This window comes from Alexandromys fortis, unplaced genomic scaffold (assembly GCF_014885135.2).
Source record: "Alexandromys fortis isolate MF-2015 unplaced genomic scaffold, M_Fortis_MF-2015_v1.1 scaffold_14, whole genome shotgun sequence".
In the NCBI taxonomy this organism is placed as follows: Eukaryota; Metazoa; Chordata; class Mammalia; order Rodentia; family Cricetidae; genus Alexandromys; species Alexandromys fortis.
The window spans coordinates 18,654,593-18,672,717 of record NW_026067910.1 but is presented as its reverse complement, the minus strand read 5'-3'; positions in this window follow the sequence as shown (position 1 = coordinate 18,672,717).

Below are 18,125 nucleotides of genomic sequence, written 5' to 3'. Positions count from 1 at the left end.
GCTCTGTGGCCGTGTGCAGATGTGGGTAAGAGGAGACATGGTCACCAAGGCACTGGGGGAGCACTTAGGGTTGTAGCAGCTGCCCTAGTGCTAAGTCACTGTCATGTGGTGTCTTTGTGACCAGGTAGCCCTGCTTTGTAACCTTGTCTGTTTCTACACTAGCTCTGTACCCCGGTCTCAGTGTACCCCATTTGTTCAGTGACAACAATCATGCTGGCCAAGGGGAGTGGTCCAGAGGAATCAGCATGGTAGTGACTAACGTGCAGAACTATGGGCAATGAGCAGAGAGGAAGGCAGCTTGTCACACTGGCAGCTGAGGAACCCCTAAACTAGAAACCCTAGCTTCCAGCTCATACCAGAGTTCATGTCATCTTGCCAGCGGTTTCAGAGGTCATAGATTCCTCTGTAGCATGAGAATTCTTTTTATTTCACATTTTTATTTGAAAAGGAAGCTAAACATGTAAGTGAGGAACTGTGTTTTCCTCAGATGTCACCTTAGGACTGGAGCTTTGCATCTGGGGTTCCCAACACTTTTTTTTTTTATTTCACAAAAGGAAGCCAGATGATTTCACAGGCTGCTATACCAACAGTGGCTTTATGACTGTTCAGAGACAAGTGGGTGAGGACGGAGTCATCAGACACTCTTGGGGCACAGGCGGGCCTCATGCAGGCCAGCTCTGGCTTGAAGCTTCTAGAAGTCTCCATGTTGCCGGTAAGTGCCCGAGTGTACGTGGCGCTGGGGTGACTACTTGGAAGACCTGACTGGCTGGCGTACAGCCAAGAAACTTCTTTCTAAGCAGCACATGCTTTTGTACTTGTTTTTCCTTTAAAAAAAATGGTTAATGGTATTATACATTCCCAAGGCCAGGCACACTGAGGAAGAAGGGGTGGAAAGACAGTAAGAGCCAGGGAGGGGTGGTGTGAAAGGCTGCCATCTGGTTATGACATGTTAAAACTGTGAATACAGCCGTCCATCTTGGACAGAGGAGGTGCCCACAAGACCCCACCCCTTCCTTAATAACTGTTGACTTCTAATGGCTACCATGGGAAGGGGTATCATTTTCTTTGATGTCACAGCCACTGGGGGACTAGTTAGAAAGGAGGGGTTCATAGGGAAAAGGAAGGGGTAATGGGGGTGGATCAATTACAGTACATCATAGATATGCATGACACCAAATGACTATGTTTGGGGGGTATTTTATGAAGTTGATAGGCCTATTAACGTTTTGAGTCTGTGGTTAAAAGCTTATCTGTTATAATACAAAAAAAATAAAATAATATTGATAATAACATTAATGAGGGCACAGCATGCTCCATTGCCAAGACAATCCAGCTGATAGCAAGCAGATCTTCAATTGGGACACCCTTCTGTTATTACACCCAACATTGGTTATTTCACTTCAGCAAAACATCATCTGTCACATTAAATTAATGGCATTAATTTGAATCTTAATGGTTTTTGTGGTTTTGTTTGCATTTGATTTGTAATTGTGTTTTGGTTTTATAGCTGCATAAGAACTAAAAGCACAAGGAATTCATACTTACTCTTACGTTTGTATATATTTAAATAACAATGTCATCAAAATCATTTTAGTTGACACTGGGGGTCTATGGTAATTTTGTTCCCTTTAAAATGCATACATTTGGGGCAGCAAGATGGCTCAGCAGGTAAAAGCGATTGCTGCGCAGCCCTATTGATCTAAATTCAACCTCTGTAACCCACTTAGAAAAATCTGGGTGTGGCGGCATACATCTATAATCCCAATACTCCCACTGTGAAATGGGAGGTGGAGGCAGAAGAATCACCTCAAAGTTTGTGAGGCAGCTAACCTGGATAGCAATCTGCCTCAACAAGAAAGAAGGAAAGGCTCCCAAAAGTTGCTCTCTGACCTGCACACACTTGCCATGGCATATGAGCACCCTGTCATGCAGGCACCAGCACTCAAATGCACACACACATGCACAATAATAAATAAATATTTTAAAGCCATTTATTAGTGAACTTAAGAATCACTGAAATGGTTCTTTAACCAACTTCTACATGTACACATCACTTAATTTTAAAAGTTCTGGCTTGAACTGGCACCTCAGAATCGTGGGAAGGGGGCGTAATAGCAAAAGTCCCACACGAATTTAGATCTAGCCTTTTAAAAGGTTAAATTAGCTAGTTTCCTTCTCAGGTGACTTCCGTTCTTAAACGACCCATATCCTTTCATTTCCTGCTGTTCCTTGGCTTTACAACCTGGGCAGGTGTGAGTAACTCCCGGACATCCAGATAAATGTTCATAACTTGAGTCACATGTGACAGATAAGGAACATTCTCGGCATCTGCCAGAGTGGCAGCTCCATTCGTCCTGTCTTTAAAGGCCTGTGACTGACCTCTGGCCCAGAGGCTTAGGGCTGTGCATCCCTGGGCCCTACTGTGGCAGTCACAGCCTTGCTGCTGCGGGTACTTCCTCCATCACCATTCGTCCCTGGGTAAAAGCAGAGGCCAGGAAAGGCTGGGTGGCTTAGCTAGGACCCCCAGCTGAAGGATAGCATGGCAAAGCCTCTGGCGTGGGTCCAAATGCCGACAGAGGGTCCACCCATCCCACTGGTTCCCTTTTCCCATTGGTGGCAGTGATGAAAGAGGGAAGGAGAGCCTGTGTTCCGGGTGTCGCTGATCCCAAACACACGGGGCTGGTTCCTCTGGGAAACAAGTTAGGGACAAATCCTCTCAACTGAAAGTGCCAAGTGAGGGGTAATGAGTGACAGAAGTCTCCCATCTCAAGGGGAAGCATCCAGAATCCTTCCTCCCAGGTGGATGTTGGAATGCTGTCTCCTTCTCACACCGAAAGCACACACACAGACACACACAACTGCTTCCTTCATGCCTGCATGCTCTTCTAGAAATTGGGATACCCAGAGAGAGGGGGAGACAAGACCTTCAGCGCAGTGGAAATCCAGTGCATTGCAGAACCCAAGTCACCCCACAGTGGCAAAAAGAATGCCAGAAGAGTTCATCGCATATCCAGGATTAGGGCTGGGGCATGCCCATTGAGAATGGAGTTCAAGACAGGTGATGGGATGCAGACAGGCAGGTAGTCAACAGGTCCATATTGTAGTAGAAATACAACGGCTTCCCCAGAGCCATGACCCGGGAACAAAAGTCAGCAGGTGGAACCCTGGGCTGTGGTGAGACACGAGAAGACCCAAAGAACACAGCACCCATCAAAACATATAGGCTCAGGCAACTCTAGTAACAATGACTACCAAAGTCATGGGAAAGCTGGGCACCCAAGTCACCCACCTTTCCCTCCACAGCATCCTGTTTTGCCTGCCCTGGGAAAACAGACAGGAAAGATGGATGTACATTTGTTCCTGGGGCTGCTGTAATGAAATTCCACAATCGAGTGGCCTCAAACAACATGTACACACACCCCCATCGCTCCAGAGGCTACAAGTCCTAGCCAGGTTGCTGCTGAGGCTCCCTTCACTAAGGCTCTAGGGAGGATCCTTCCTGGCTGCGGGTGCCTAATACGCCGAGGAACTCTAGCTGGGAGATGCCGTACTCTGTTCACACTGTCTTCTCCCTGTGGGCCCTTATGTTGTCTTCCCACTATGCTGTCTCTGTGTTCTCACTTTCTCTTCCTACAAGGAGTCAGAGATCCTGAATTAGTGTCCCTTTTAGAGTCAATATTCTAACTTACTTGACTCTGTGAAAAGTCTACGTCTAGGACATATCTAACACCTGTCAACACACCTGGGGATGTCAACACATTTATTTAAGGGGGACACAATTAAATTTATAACTAGATGGGAAGGGAGAGAAACATGCCAGTATTACCCATCTCCCGGCCACCCGTGTGGTCAGAAAAGGATCTCAGTCTGGAGGTGAGCAGAGCTTGCACTTGGTCCGCACTTGGGCAATCAGCGTATCTGAGAGGGAATTTTTTTTCTACTCCTGAAAAATTATGGAGAAGTTCCAGAATGCACCTTGAAGTCCCTGAGGGGTGAGAGAGGAGGCTCCCCAGTCAGGCATGTGTATAAGCATCGAAGGGAAGCAGGAAAAGCGGTTTCCTAGTCTCACCTCCAATATACTATCATATACGCAAGATGCAAGTGAGGAACAGGCCTAAGGTGGCCAGTATAACACTGAGTAATGAAAGCAAGAAGGGGGAAATGCAGTCAGGAAGGAATGACCTAGTACAGGCCCTATGAGCAGAGAGGGGATCTAATGGACCCTTTCCCAGGATGGGGGATTCTGTCCAGCAGGCAGACAGCAAGGTGCGGGCAGAGTAACAAGAGGCTCAGGGGCCTGCCCCAGACCAGTGCTGGGGACAGCCTGCCTGGACGGAATGCTCCAGGGTCTGCGATCCTCCACAAGACATTTCTGTCCCCCACACTAGGCAGCGGGTGTAGATTTTCTGTGTGTCTGCAGAAGGCTAAAACTGTCTTTAACCAGAACCACAGTGATCAGATGCTGTCTCAGATAGGGATGGGAGCGTTTCCTTGGTTGGAAGAACTTGGGCAGAGCGTGCCAGAAGTGGCTTAAAAATAGACCACCACCTCCTTCCTCCTTCCCTTCGCCCAGGCTCCTGGCCCCAAATCTCTCCCACTTGGCACCATCCCAGGTGGGTTTTAATTAGCAGTCTTGCCTTCTCCACTGCTCACACTCAGGTTTTCCTAGGCCAGGAACACACACTTCTCTCTCCTGCTATCCTGGCTTTGGAGCCAAGCGGAAGCTTTTTGGAATCTTTGGACACTGATAGAAACAGAATGGCAATTTTTGCCTGTCAAGAAGAAGGCTCTTTACCACTGCAAAGGGTTGGCAAAGAGGCTTTTTATCCAACAGTCTTCAACAGAGCTCAGGAGGTTCCCCGAAGTGAGAGGTCTGTAAACAGTGGCCCTTGTGCCGAAATCTGGGTCTGTCGTCACCATCTCTAGACCATACAAACAGATCTAGCCTCTGTCTAGCCACACAGCGTGTCTCTTCTCCCTCTTAATCTTGTGAAGCAGCCTCAGTCAAACTGGACATTTGCCCTTCTCACGCTTTCCTGTTAAATATGTCTGCTGTATCCGTTAGCTAGCTGCTACTAGAACAAATCCCTAAGACAAAACATATAAAGAACAAGGGTTCGTTTAGCTCATGGCTTTAGTGTCTTACTTTGAACCTGTCCAAGTCCATTGTGTAGGGAACATAGAAAGGAGTGAAACCATTTGAGTCATGGCTAGGGAAAAAGGAAAAGGGAGGTGACAGGGGGGTCTTACTCTCCCCAGCTTCCAAAAACAATCTACTATGTCCCACCCCATAAAGTTGCCACCATCTCCCAGTAGTTCTATCCTAGGAACCAAACCTTTGATTCACAGGCCTTTAAGGAACCTTCCAGACCAAAACTGTAGCACCAACTTCCATTACTGAGCCTTCTCCCACCCAGGACTCCATTTCTTGTTTTGTTTTCTTTCTTTCTTTCTTTCTTTCTTTCTTTCTTTCTTTCTTTCTTTCTTTCTCTTTTTCTTTCTTTCTTTTTTTTTTTTTTTGACACAGAATTTCTCCGTGTAGCTCTGGCTGTTCTAGAACTTCCTCTGTAGACCAGGCTGGCCTTGAATTCAGAGATCCATCTGCCTCTGTCTCCCTGCTGGGACTCTACCTCTTAAGCCCCACTCTCCTTAGAGTCTGGACACAGACATCTTTGCCAGAATCTTCCTCTCTGCCCAGCCCTCTGCCCCAGCCCTATGGTTCATTCTTCTTAGGGTTCCTTTTCTAACCAAAATCAGAACCTCATTTTCTAAGGGGAGGCTGCTGACAAAGAAAAAGTGATGTTTGTCATGCTGCGGGGGGAAGGGGCAGTCGGGGTAAATGAAATTAGAGAGCCCTGCACGCCACAGTCCCCAGGGCAGCGCTGAGGCATAGCAGGATATTTAATGCTCTCAAGATGCTTGCTTGGCTTCATCTGACTCGGTGAGTCCCAGGTTTTCTGACCATAGCCTTGCTTATCCCCAAAACATTAAGGACCCCCACCCATGGTGTGTGAAGCCCCATGGATCTCGATTTAATACAGTGTTTGGGTTTCAGCAGTTCCTCCCAGATCCCATGTCCTCCCATGCCTGGGGACACAGAATCTGCACCATTGAAGGAAGATAAGTAAGAGGACTTACCATCCGTTTCAGGGGGATGGGCCTGCTCAAAGGTTCTTGTCATGGTTAGTTTTGATTGTCTGTTTGCCACAATCTAGAATCATCTGAGAAAGAGTCACAGGGAGGGATTGTCTAGATCAGGTCGGTTTGTGAGCATGCCCGTGGGACATTCTCTTGAGTGAATAGCCCAGTCCCCTTTGGGAAGCATCACGACCTGGTTTTGTACCCTAGACTATTTACAAACAAGAGACTGAGCTGAGTGGTGAGCGCCGAGCGCACTGATCCCTCTCTGCTTTCGACTGTGGAAGTGATGTGGCCAGCTGTCTTACGTACCTGTCACCATGACTTCCGTGATGGACTGTGATCTGGAACTGTGGGCTGAAGGAAACTCTTTCTTCCCCAAGGTTGTCTTTGGCCACAACCAAAACAGAAATAAAACTAAGATAAAGGTCACCATTAGTATAGTTTTCCTATGTCTGGTGATTACTATCATTTCCCACAAGTCAGAGTGTCACAGGGCAGGAGAGGGGATGCTGAGTGGAGGGAACAAGGGCCAGTGGCAGTTCAAGAGCAGGTGTGCATCACGGACTGTCGTCACGTTAGAGGATGCCAGGCCAGAAGAGCTGTCTGAGGGAAGAGACATGATCCAGGTCAACCGCAGGCCCAGGCTAAAGCCCAGACTGCCTTCAACCCTGCTCATTACCCCTCCATGAGTCTTGCCTGGGTCTATACACAGTCAGGGGAGGAGGAAATGGGAATTCCTGATTTCTAATAACTAATGATGATATCATTCACTTCCTTGGATTGAGTCCCAAAGGGGTGGCTCTGGAAAGCCAGGAAATGGCAAAGCAGCCAGATAATCCCTGCCATACCCTTCAGAGAGCAGCACCAAGCTAATGGGTTTACTGCTGCCTCTCCAAAAGAGAGGCAGTCAGTGTGGCCACAGCTTGATGGTCAAATGAAGTCTTGTCATGTGAGGAGCTTATGGCAGAGGCAGTGTCAACTCATCTCCTGGCCAGGTCCTGGGAGGAGACCCACTGATGCCACCTGAGGGCTGGCCCTGGGCCAGGCTTGAAAGGGTCACTGAGAGAAGGAATAGGCCCTGTTCCCCAAATCCATAGCCTGCTCATACATCAGGCAAGACTTCTGGCTCTGTATGTAGGTAGTTGCCTCCAGACATTTCCCTTTTAGAACCTTCCCTTTGTCTTCTCATTCTCTCTTACACAAGCACTAGCTTTGTGACTGTCTCCCTCAGAGTTGGGTGTGTCTTGCTAACAGGTCACAGCCCTGCTCAGCCCTCCTCCTTTATCCCATCTCTCTTGTATACACCTGTATCTCCCAAGTGGCGGCCTGGCACCTGTGCCTGCCTTTGTTCAGCCTCTCAGGATAGTGAATCGAGTTCAGCATCACCCTTCCCGATAGTCCTACAAAGAACAGTTGGGCGCTGGCTGCTCTGAAGACAGCTCGGCCTTGGGTTCCTGTGGTGCATTCACAGCTCTGTGGCCTGCTATGTGCCGGCTCACTCTCCTTACACACCTCACCCAGCCTTCGTTTGGGTTTACACAGCTGAGCACTCTCACTCTGCCCAGTAGCCCACACATGCACTTCCGTGGCAGCTCCAGCTGAACCCCACACAACATGAGCAGCTGGGACACAGGCCCGGCTGCATCTGAGGACCGAGTCTCACCAAGGCTTCCCTCTGTTGTCTTCAGCTCTTCCTCTTATAGATATGGTCTTCCTCTTATAGGTATGGTCTTCCTCTTATAGATATGGGCTCTATTGTTGTTTATCTTAACTTTTCATCTGACCTCACAGACTATTTCTAATCCACCATCCTACTTGAAGTATTGGCCCCAAATTTAAAACAGTTTGATCGACAGCTTCTCAGCTTTACATGGCGGAAGTCATGTGCATTCAGTAGAAGCCACAGTTCTGGTTTTAATTTCCTACTTCTCCCAGACTGGTAGTGCCACGATGACTTTTGCCATCCTGGGCAACCGCATCAAGCCATGGCCCTGAGTCTCACCGTGTCGGCACTGTGCTGGGATGCTAAGTACACTAGGCGTGTTCGCAGCATTTTCAACCCATTGTTTCGATTTACCTGGGTTTATTGGGTTGCGGCTCAATGGTAAGTCAGAATCATCTGTTAAACTGAACTCAACAGCACACAACACACAGCTTCCTGCTGACTGATGGGTGCCTGAGCCCAGCACCCAGGCAGCTGCTCATGTTCTGGTTATTTACATCCCGAACGTTTATTAGATGGGACCCTTCCTATTGTGCCCTGTGCTAAAGAACAGTGAGGGTGACACACATCTCTCCTAGACTGAGACTTTGTCACCAGTGAGGAATTCCTTTTCCTGTCACAGGAACCTGAAGTGTTTTAGGCAGCGGGTCCTCTGAAGGATCTGTCACACGGCCAGGTTCCCCCATCCCACGCCTCCTCCTGTGGAGCAGAGTTGACAGACAGCCACCAGCTGTGCCCTCTGCTTCCCCCACTGTGCTCTCATCAGGACCACACCTGCCTCTCTCAGCTGCTTCCCGTGAGCCTGGTGTCCATTAGAGGCAGGTATCTGTAACCTGGCTTCTAGGATGGGGCCATCATGTCTACGGTGGTATTCTGTTAATGAACAAAGTTATGTGAGAGACACCGCCCGCCCCATCAGCCTGGTCCAGACTTTCTCAGACCCATGCCATAGTCTCACAGTTCATTAACCCCTCCCCCCACCCTCACTCTCCAAGCTTTAACCCTGCATGTCGGCTGAAGGTCCTCTCTCTGCCCTTTTCCCTGGGCAAGCATGTTCCCTGGTGAAGCTATATCCGGTCCTATCCTGGAGCCTCTGCCTGGGATAACCTGCACCACTCAGCCTCAACTCACAGAGGACAAAAATTACAAGCAAAAGTCACCCTCCTCTGCTTTTCTGCAATAGGCTCGACCCTGATTCACCCATTCATTCCCTCCCTCATCCCAACCCATGTCACCAGAAGTTTGTCCTCCCTTGTGATCAATTATGGACCCTCATTTTTGCACACACCTGCCCTGTGTCCAGTTCTGGCCTTGGTCTAAAGACTCCACTGGTAGCTGAGGTCAGATATGTGCTCCCCTCCATCTGATGTTTCCCTAATGCCTCTGAGGCAGTGTAGAAAGTGGGGCGCCCAATGAACTCAGTTGATCAGATCACAGTCATCCTAGAAACCACCCAGTTCCAGCCATGAGGGGGCCCCTCCTCACACTGAAGATGAAGCAAACAGATGTATTCTCAGACAGCTGAGGCCAGCTGCAGAGAGGAGACTGAGCAGAGGTTGCTGTCATTGAGTTAGATTCTGCTTCCGTCTCCACCCTCTGAGGGGTTAGTGCATTCAGCCCTCTATCATCCCATGAAGGACACTGTAATCCAGGAACATTCGAGGATCCAGTCACCTTCCCAAAGCCACCAGACCTTGACCCCACTCCCTTTGCTGGGGTGTGAGCTAGAATCAGAGGATCAGAGTCCTGTGATGGCCTCCTTGATTCCTCCACATGGAGTCTAATTTTTCATTAGAAGACCCATTTGTATCTGAAGAGTCTGGGCAGGAGAGACGACTCAGTCAGTAAAGCGCTGGCCTTACAAGCATGCAGATCTGAGTTCAGATTCCCGGTCCCCAGGTAAAAAGCCAGGGACAACAGCAAGCATCTGTAATCCTAGCACTGGGAGGCAGAGACAAGAAGCTCCCTGGAGCTCAATGGCTAAGCAACATAGATGAATTCATGAGCTCCAGATTTGGCAAGAGGTTAAATCTCAAAAAAGGAGGTAGAACATTTGAGTAAGATACCAGACACGGACCTCTGATCCCACAAGCACATACATGTACACAGGCACCCTCAGGCACATATGCCCACACATGAGTATGTTACATATACTGCATACAACACTCTCTCTCTCTCTCTCTCTCTCTCTCTCTCTCTCTCTCTCTCTCTCTCACACACACACACACACACACACACACACACACTAGCTCCCAGGAGCCTTGGGGAAAAAGTTTGGCTGTCAGGCTAACTATAGCCAGCTCACTACCACTGCTCCCCCTCCACCCACCCCAGTACATGCATGGCACCCAGTATACATTCATTCACCCTGGCTGCTCTCCATTGCTGCAGGAGTCATGGACTTGGCCTTTACCTTTACGACTTAGCTGTTTTCTTCCATTTACCTAAAGTACTTTCCCTGTTACCCTGGTATCTGACAAAGCTGACCTTGTTCCTGAGGACAGAGTGGCCTTCTTTATGATCCCTGGCTCAGCTACCAAAAAGTGATGTCACAGGAGAGGTAAAATTGATACTTCTAAGCACCTCACCGTGGTTGTGAGTGCTCAGAAGAATGCCTCTGCCACTCTGCCCTGCATTTGAGTGGCTGTGTCTGTCACACAGGAAGTGGTTCGGGAGTGTACTGGCCACAGTGCTAACAGTGCTTGTGTCTGGGTAGGGGATTTACTGGGATCAAGTCTACCTTTTTTTCCCATGTGGTTGTATTTTATGTAGATATTTTAAATAATAAGCCTCAACTTCCATGGTGAGGAAAAAATACTTCAGGGAGGAAGTAAGCTTAGCTTTAGCAGACTGCCTACCTTAGGACATCTGAGACTTGTCTTTGCCGTCCCAGCCCTGAGACTGTAACACAGGAGCAGGTATTCACTGAGACCAATGACCCATCTACTCCCACACAAGATGGAATATTCCTCTGCTGAGGGCTAATGACAGGCCTCCTGCCTTCCAGCCCCACGACGTTATTTTACAAGGGAGGTGAGAGATGCTGGAGTGTGTCAGCAGCCCCTTTCCTCCTCAGGTGGGGGGCACCACACCCCAGTTCAGTCCCATGGCTCTGCCCCTCCCTCCCCTAGGTCTGGAAAGAGCACAACCATGCCCCTCTGACTCTGAAGTCAAAGACTCTACGCCCCACTAAGGTGCTAGACTGCATTCACCAGGGCAAGGTTACTGAGCTGTGAGGTTTGCGCCTGCACATTAGAGAGCCCGAAGAAGGCCAGCTCACCACACCAGGGCAATGGCAAGGAAGGGAATCCATCTCAGACACAACCCTATCTGTGTCACCACGTGTCCTCCTCCTCCCCTTCTCCCCTTGCTACTCCCATTCTCTTCTTCCTCCTCTTTCCTCTTCTTCTTCCTCTAGTCTCCTATTGCCCTTCCTCCCTCCCCTGTCTTTCTCCCCTCTTCCTCTTATCCTCCTCTTCTTCCTCCTCTCCTCCTCTTCTTTCTTCTTCATTTTTAGACTGCCCTCTGGAGTTCCCATCTGAAATCCACACTTATTTCACCAAAGTGAGCAGCTCACTGTGCTTGGGAGACGCACTGGAAATAACATACTGTCTCCCCAAGTGTCTATATTCCTTCTCCAGGCAAAGTCCTAATGAAATATCAAGAACTCCAGCATTGCAGAGATAAGGACCAGCTTGGATCCTCTACTGTTCAATGCTGGGGAATCAAGCCCTTTCACTATCAAGACACCCAGTGCAGACCCCAGTACATGTGCATGGTGGGGGTGAAGGAGGTAGAAAGGGCTCTCTTTGACACCCCCCCGCCCCCGCCCCCGCCACCACCACATGAGTTCTACCTGCTCATGATACCACCTAATGGCCCCTAGAATCAGAACACTGAGTATCTCAAGTGCAGCTTGGTCAAGCTCTGGCATCTGAAAGGAAGAGACTCAGTTCACTCCCAGCACAAGCAGCTCTTTGTGTCTTTTCTGGCAGTCCAAGCTTGTCTAAAGCCAGTTGTGACATCAGCTGACTCACAGGACTATAGAGTGAACAGGGAGTTGTAGAGTGTTCCCTCTGATCGTAGAGAGCTGAGGAAGGGAAAGAGGGAGGGAGGGAGGGAAGGAGGCGAGGGAGGGAAAAAGAGGGGAAGAAAGATTCAGGGGAAGGATATGGAGTGAACAAACTTTATGGAGTTCAAATTCCTCTGTTGAAGTTTTACAGTTCTAAACCCTAGGAGCCAGCATGGGACTGTCTTTAGGGACAAGCTCTTTAAAGAGGTGATTATGTCAAAGTGAAGCCATTAGGGTGGCTCTTAATCCAGCATGACTGGTGCTTTCGTGAGGTGATACAGACACAGACAGACAGACAGACAGACAGATGGACACACACACACACAGGGGCAGGGGGAGAGACAGAAACAGAGAGAGACTATAGAAAGAGAGAGAGGAGATTACTATGTGTAAGCCCAGGACAAAGGCCTCAGAAGAAACCAACCTCACCAATACTTTGGTCTTGTACTATCGATCTCCACCAGGGTAACGATGTTTGCACAAGTGTGTGTGTGTGTTTTGTTTAACAGTTCCCACCACCACCACCACCACACACACATCTTGTTTGATGGCATTGTTACAGCATCCAAAGTTCCCTGTCACAGCCTCAGGTTGCCTCATGCCTCATCCTAACTTTGGTAGCTCTCCTCCACGAGCCTTTCCTCTATAGACATGAAACTGTTACGGCATAGTAATATTACTTTGCAAATGCATTAGGGCATGGATGAATATAGTAACGTGTTCTACTGAAAGATTTGATCCAAACATTTATCTTCTTCTTTTAATTTCAAGATAAATGAAATCATTTTGCGGGTGTCCAGAGCATTCGGCCACAGGCGTGTGCCCCGTGTGCTTGAGGGAGTAGACGGTATGTGTCCCCAGATAGACACAGCTGGATCCATGCCAATCCATGCCAGCAGGCACCCACAAGACCCAGATGAGGTAGCCCTGAGAGTTAAGAGTGCAACTCTCAGGTGAAGTTGCCCAGCCCAGTGTGGGAGGACAGACTTGGCCTTTGACCACAGCTGAGCAAACAAGTACAAGCTACCTCCTAGGCTGTACTTCGCTCTTGCCTGCCTCTTGCTTCCTCACCAGGGACCCAGAGTTTGAGAAGCATGCTTTGTATGTCTGCCTGACTGCCTTGCAGTTACATTCGGCCAGCCACTTTTTCCTGGGTCACACCAGGCAAAGTCAATAGGAAGAATAAATGGCCGACTCTGTGAACTGTATTTCCCCATGCCTGGCCCAGCCCCCTCCGCTAGTCCATGGATTCTACAACATTTCGAGGGAAGACTTCATTTGCAGGAAATACAGGACTGCCAGTTAGTAATTTAGTCCCTTTTCCTGGAAAGGAGAAATAAGTAAGAGCTATCCTGGTCAGATTGGAATGGGGCCTTGACCTTCCCAATCCCTGCACAAGCCTAGCTCAGGTACATTCCAAATACCAAAGGATCCCAAAGGATGCTGCCTTTTAAAAATCACATGTTGAGTGGTCTCTGAGCCCCAGTGCAGGAGGGATGGCCTCAGTCATGCAGTAAATGGCCCAGTCATGCAGTAAAGATTCCACCTGGGCCAGGGAACCTGAGGCTGGGGCTAAGAAAGAACAAAACAGGCGGGGTACTCCCCAGAGGCTTCCTCAGTGGAGAACAGCAATGAAAGCAGGTCCTGTCCCAGGAGCCATGGAAAGGCAATGACAGTCATCACCAGAAGAACACACAGTTGTCACCGACAGAATCATCCAAAATGTGTCAGTCACAGCATGGCCATCATGGGCACAGCTGTCGTGTGCAGTGTTCACGTGTACAGCTCTCAAGCACACCACTGCAGGCATGTCACCAGTATAGTCACGGACAGAGCATGTTATGTACACGACATGTCACACAGACCACTACATGCATACTGCATGCTGTGACCGACCTGAGCAGCATCTCTGCTGAATCCATTAGCAGTCAGCCCGTGAGGCCCTCCCCTCCATGGGAGCTCTCTCGGGCAAGCTAACCCCCACATACCTAGGACATTAAATCATTGCTTCTGCTGTGGGCTGCCCAGGTACATCTGGCTCCATTTAGTCTCCCCCACTGAGCAGAAACACATGTGGGCTCTGTGCTTTGAGGTGGGAGTCTGTGCGCACAGGCTTCTGCGGGCCGGTGGGGGCTTAGAGCTGGAAGGCGGGCTGGAAGGCAGCTTTTCAGAAGTGTGGTTTTTGGCACACATGTGTTCTGTGAGATATAATTGGGTTCTATGGAAAAAAAGGTTTCCTCAGAGAAGGGAATTTGGCAAACCGCACTGATCCAGGGTGAGCCAAGAATCATGGGCTTCCTCGGAGACTCTGAATAAAAGGAATTGTTTCCTAAAAGCACTTTGTTGGATGACCCGGAAGGAGACTGGCGAGAGCAGGTCAACAGGAAATTCAGCTTTCCAGAGCTTGAAACTTCTGGAAAGGTGTCAGCTCGCAGAGCAGGGAGATGGGGGCTTTCAGGACTCAGGATTGAAGTGTGTCAAAGCCAGCTAGCCTACGGTTTCCCCTCTGCAGCCCAGGACTGTGGTTATCTTGGCTGGTCTTTCACAGACTCGGCAGGCACTAGGACCAGAACTTCCACAGCATGAAGGAAATGGTTCCCAGCAATCCAACCAGAGACTTTTCTCCGTTTGCCGTTAGTAGTGCTGCTGCCTAAAGCAGCGGTTAGTGAAATGGGGCTCATGGGGTTCAAACGTGGGGATGACGTGCCCCAGATGGTCACAACAGGTTCAGGGGTGCTGAAGGATATGTCAAAGGAAATCAGCAACTGGACGTGGGTTGAAAAGTACACAAACAGCTAGCTCAAGGGACTATCCATGCATCCTACACTAGATCACTGAGGATGCCACAACTTTAAAACGTTTTCCCTGGTTGCTCGGATTGCTGTTTAGTTTTACTGCCCACTTAACACAAGCCAGAGTCATTTGGGAAGAGGTAACCTCAGTTGAGAAAATGCCTCCATCAGATTGGCCTGTAGGCAGCCCTACGGAGCATTTCTTTGATTAATGACTGATGTGGGAGGGCCCAGCCCACTGTGGGCAAGGTGCTCCCTGGGCATGTAGTCCTGGGTTACATAAGAAGGCAGATGGAGCAAGAGCGGAACAAATGAAGTAACTCCTCAAGTTGCCCTCTGGCCTGCCTCTGCACACTGGCCACGGCATGAACACACACATAAACACACCAGCAGCAGCAGCAACAACAACAACAAACAAGTAAGAACAAAACACAAGAAAGCATAACTAAACTTGCCACTGGTTTGTCTATAATTTAAAACAAATATAATTTAAATTCTTACTGTTTTCCTTTGGTGTGTGTATATTGCTTTTTCAACTGGCTAACACGTTGCTGAGGCATAAATGTTTGCAAGTTACTTGGGCCTAACTCTGTGGAGGGTTAGGGACACTGAAAATGGAGACAGTGCTGCTGCTGGTGGTATACACCCAACATCCTGGCATCTTAGAGGCAGACACTGGAGAATTAGGCTTTCAAGGCTAGCCTGGGCCACACAGTGAGAACGTCTGAGGGTGTGGCTCAGTGAAAGAGAGCTTGCCAAGCGTCCTGCACAAGGCGCTCCACTCAACTCCCAGGGCAGCAACAATAACAGCAGTGATGCAAATGATGACAGACGGAAACACAGAGCGCCATGAACCAAGCTGGGAACTTTCCCTGTGGATAGATCAAGACTTAGGAGAGCTTGGATTGCCCAAGATCAGAAACTGGGGCTGAGGCCTGCCTCACTTGAAGCCCATGAGAAGACTCTTCTAAAGAAAGGGGCGAACGGTATGAGAAAGACAAGGAATAGTGCCTGCTCCACCAGCACCTGCTGTTCGGCAGGGCAAACTCTCAGAGTTGTCTGTTCAAGTAAGAAAGTCTGTTTCCTTCCCTCCGTCCCTTCCTTCCTCTCGCCCTCCCTCCCTTTCTTCCTTCATTTTGTTCTGGAACATTTCTTTTGATTATCAGCATACATTAATTGTATCAGGGATGTGCTTCTCTCCTCTACAATCCTTTCTCTCCCACCCCGTCTCCTCCCTCCGCATCCCTAGCACCCCCACTTCACTCTCATGCCCATAATTCCCTCTAGATTTCACACATGAGAGAAAACACGGGACATTGGAATTGAGAGTCTGGCTTCACTCTCTGGACACGATAAGCCACAGCTCTATGCATCTTCCTGCAAATGACCTCCTTGGCTTTATCATTCATCCACTGATAGGGACCTGAGGTGGACTGTACATAGCTGCTGTGAGTGGTGCCACAGTCAACATGGAGAAGTAGGTGTCTATCGTATAGTGGCTTGAGAGTCCTTTGGATGTTCTCCCAGGAGCAGTATTGTAGGACCATATGACCACATGACAGTTCTGATGGGTATAGGACTGCCCCAATTGTGATCAGAGAATTGAGAAGAAGGTATAAACTATTTTCCTCTTTTTATCTCCTCAACTTCCTTGGCAGCATCAAAGGAGCCGAGGACAGAGCAATCCTAACCGAACCCTCCCCAGTTGGACCCTCCCCACTCTCTACATATCTACTCGTTTTTTTATCCTTATTTTTCATCTATTTTGTATATGCACACACCAGTCAATCAGAACCCACCTACGCCTAGAATAACCTCTGAAAAAGTATCTTCACTGGCAACTGACTGAGCAACCTCCATTAGGCACTGGGAACTCTTCTGCTTTTCTCACTCTTCCTGGTCCATGACCACCATTCTTCACGGACCCAAGACAAATGCCCTACAGAGAAGAGAAGCTGCAACATTTCCAAGCAGTTTGAGTTTGAAGTCTTTTTGAGGAATCCCCCTACCAAGACTGAAGAAGAGAATGGCTACTGAGTATATAAAAGCTATACATTCAAAAAAGTACTCAGCATCTTCAGCCATCAGGGAAATGTATGTTAAAGCTGCATCGAGACTTCCTCTCACCTCTGTTGGAAGGGGAAGAAGTAGAAATAAATGCTGGGAAGGATATACTGGAAAGGGTTTAATTAGCCTAGCTGTCAACCTTGCTGTTATTTACTGCACAACTGGAGTTCTACTCAGAGGGTCATTGCCTGTGCATAGATCTTAAAGTATTTCCTTTTATGCTTTTAAAGTTTCAAGTCTTGGATTAAGACCTTTGCTGTCTTATTCTTCTTCCTCCTCCTCCTTCTTTTTGTAGCACTGAGGATTGAACTAAAGTCTTGCATATGCTAGGCAAGCATTCTACCACTGATCTACAGCCCAGCCCTTTACATCCATTTGGGATTGTTTTTGCATACAGAATAAAGAGTTATGGACCTAGTTTCATTCTTCTACAAGCATCTATCCACTTTTTCCCAGCATCATTTGTTAACAGGGCCATCTTTCTCCTAATGTACACTTTGGCACCTTAAAAAAAAACCTTGACATCTGTATTTATGTGGCTTAGTTCTTCTCCATTGGTCTATGTGTCTTGGGTTGAGCTAGGACTGTGCCAGTTTTGTTTCTGTGGCTCTGTAGTATAGTTAGAGATCAGATATTGTAATGCCTACAGCATTGCTCTTTCTTCCCAGTATTGTGTAAGCTATTTGGAGTCCTTTGTGTTTGCATGTGAATTTGTAGGGATTCTCTTCCTAGTTCTATGAAGCATGTCATTAACTCTTCACAGGGTTTACACAGCACCACTTGCTCTTGCATCAGTATTTCCTAGGACTTGGTAAATTTCCTAGGACTTGGTAACTTCCTCCTCCCCTCCCACTATCAAATTCTTGAGCTGTGGGGCAAGTGCAGGACAGGTGCTCTCAGCAGCACACAGCCTGTCCCACCACTTCTGTTCTGTTCTGCTTCTCCCCACCCACAGCCTCCATCCACTCTGAGCTATGCACTTATACCTTCCCACCAGGCCTGGGATAGGCACCTGTGCCAGGAGCGAGGATCTACACCAGGCCATGGTGCCCACCCTGCCCAGCCTTTATCCTTCAATCAGTTCTAGCCAGAACTGGATGGAGGACCAGCAGCGAAGACAAGCCCTTCTGTTTCTCCTTGTCATCTCCTCACCTTCCCGTCTTGGTGAGATCCTGGTGCCTAGGGTTTGTACAAACAGAGAGAGGTTTCACAAACCTCCATTCCTGCCTCGTTCTCTCCTAATCCAGTTCTTGCCCCATGTCCCACAGGATCACTTACTAGCACCTATGTTGTAGTTTTATTGCCAGTCCCGTGCAAAGAATCCTGGGTG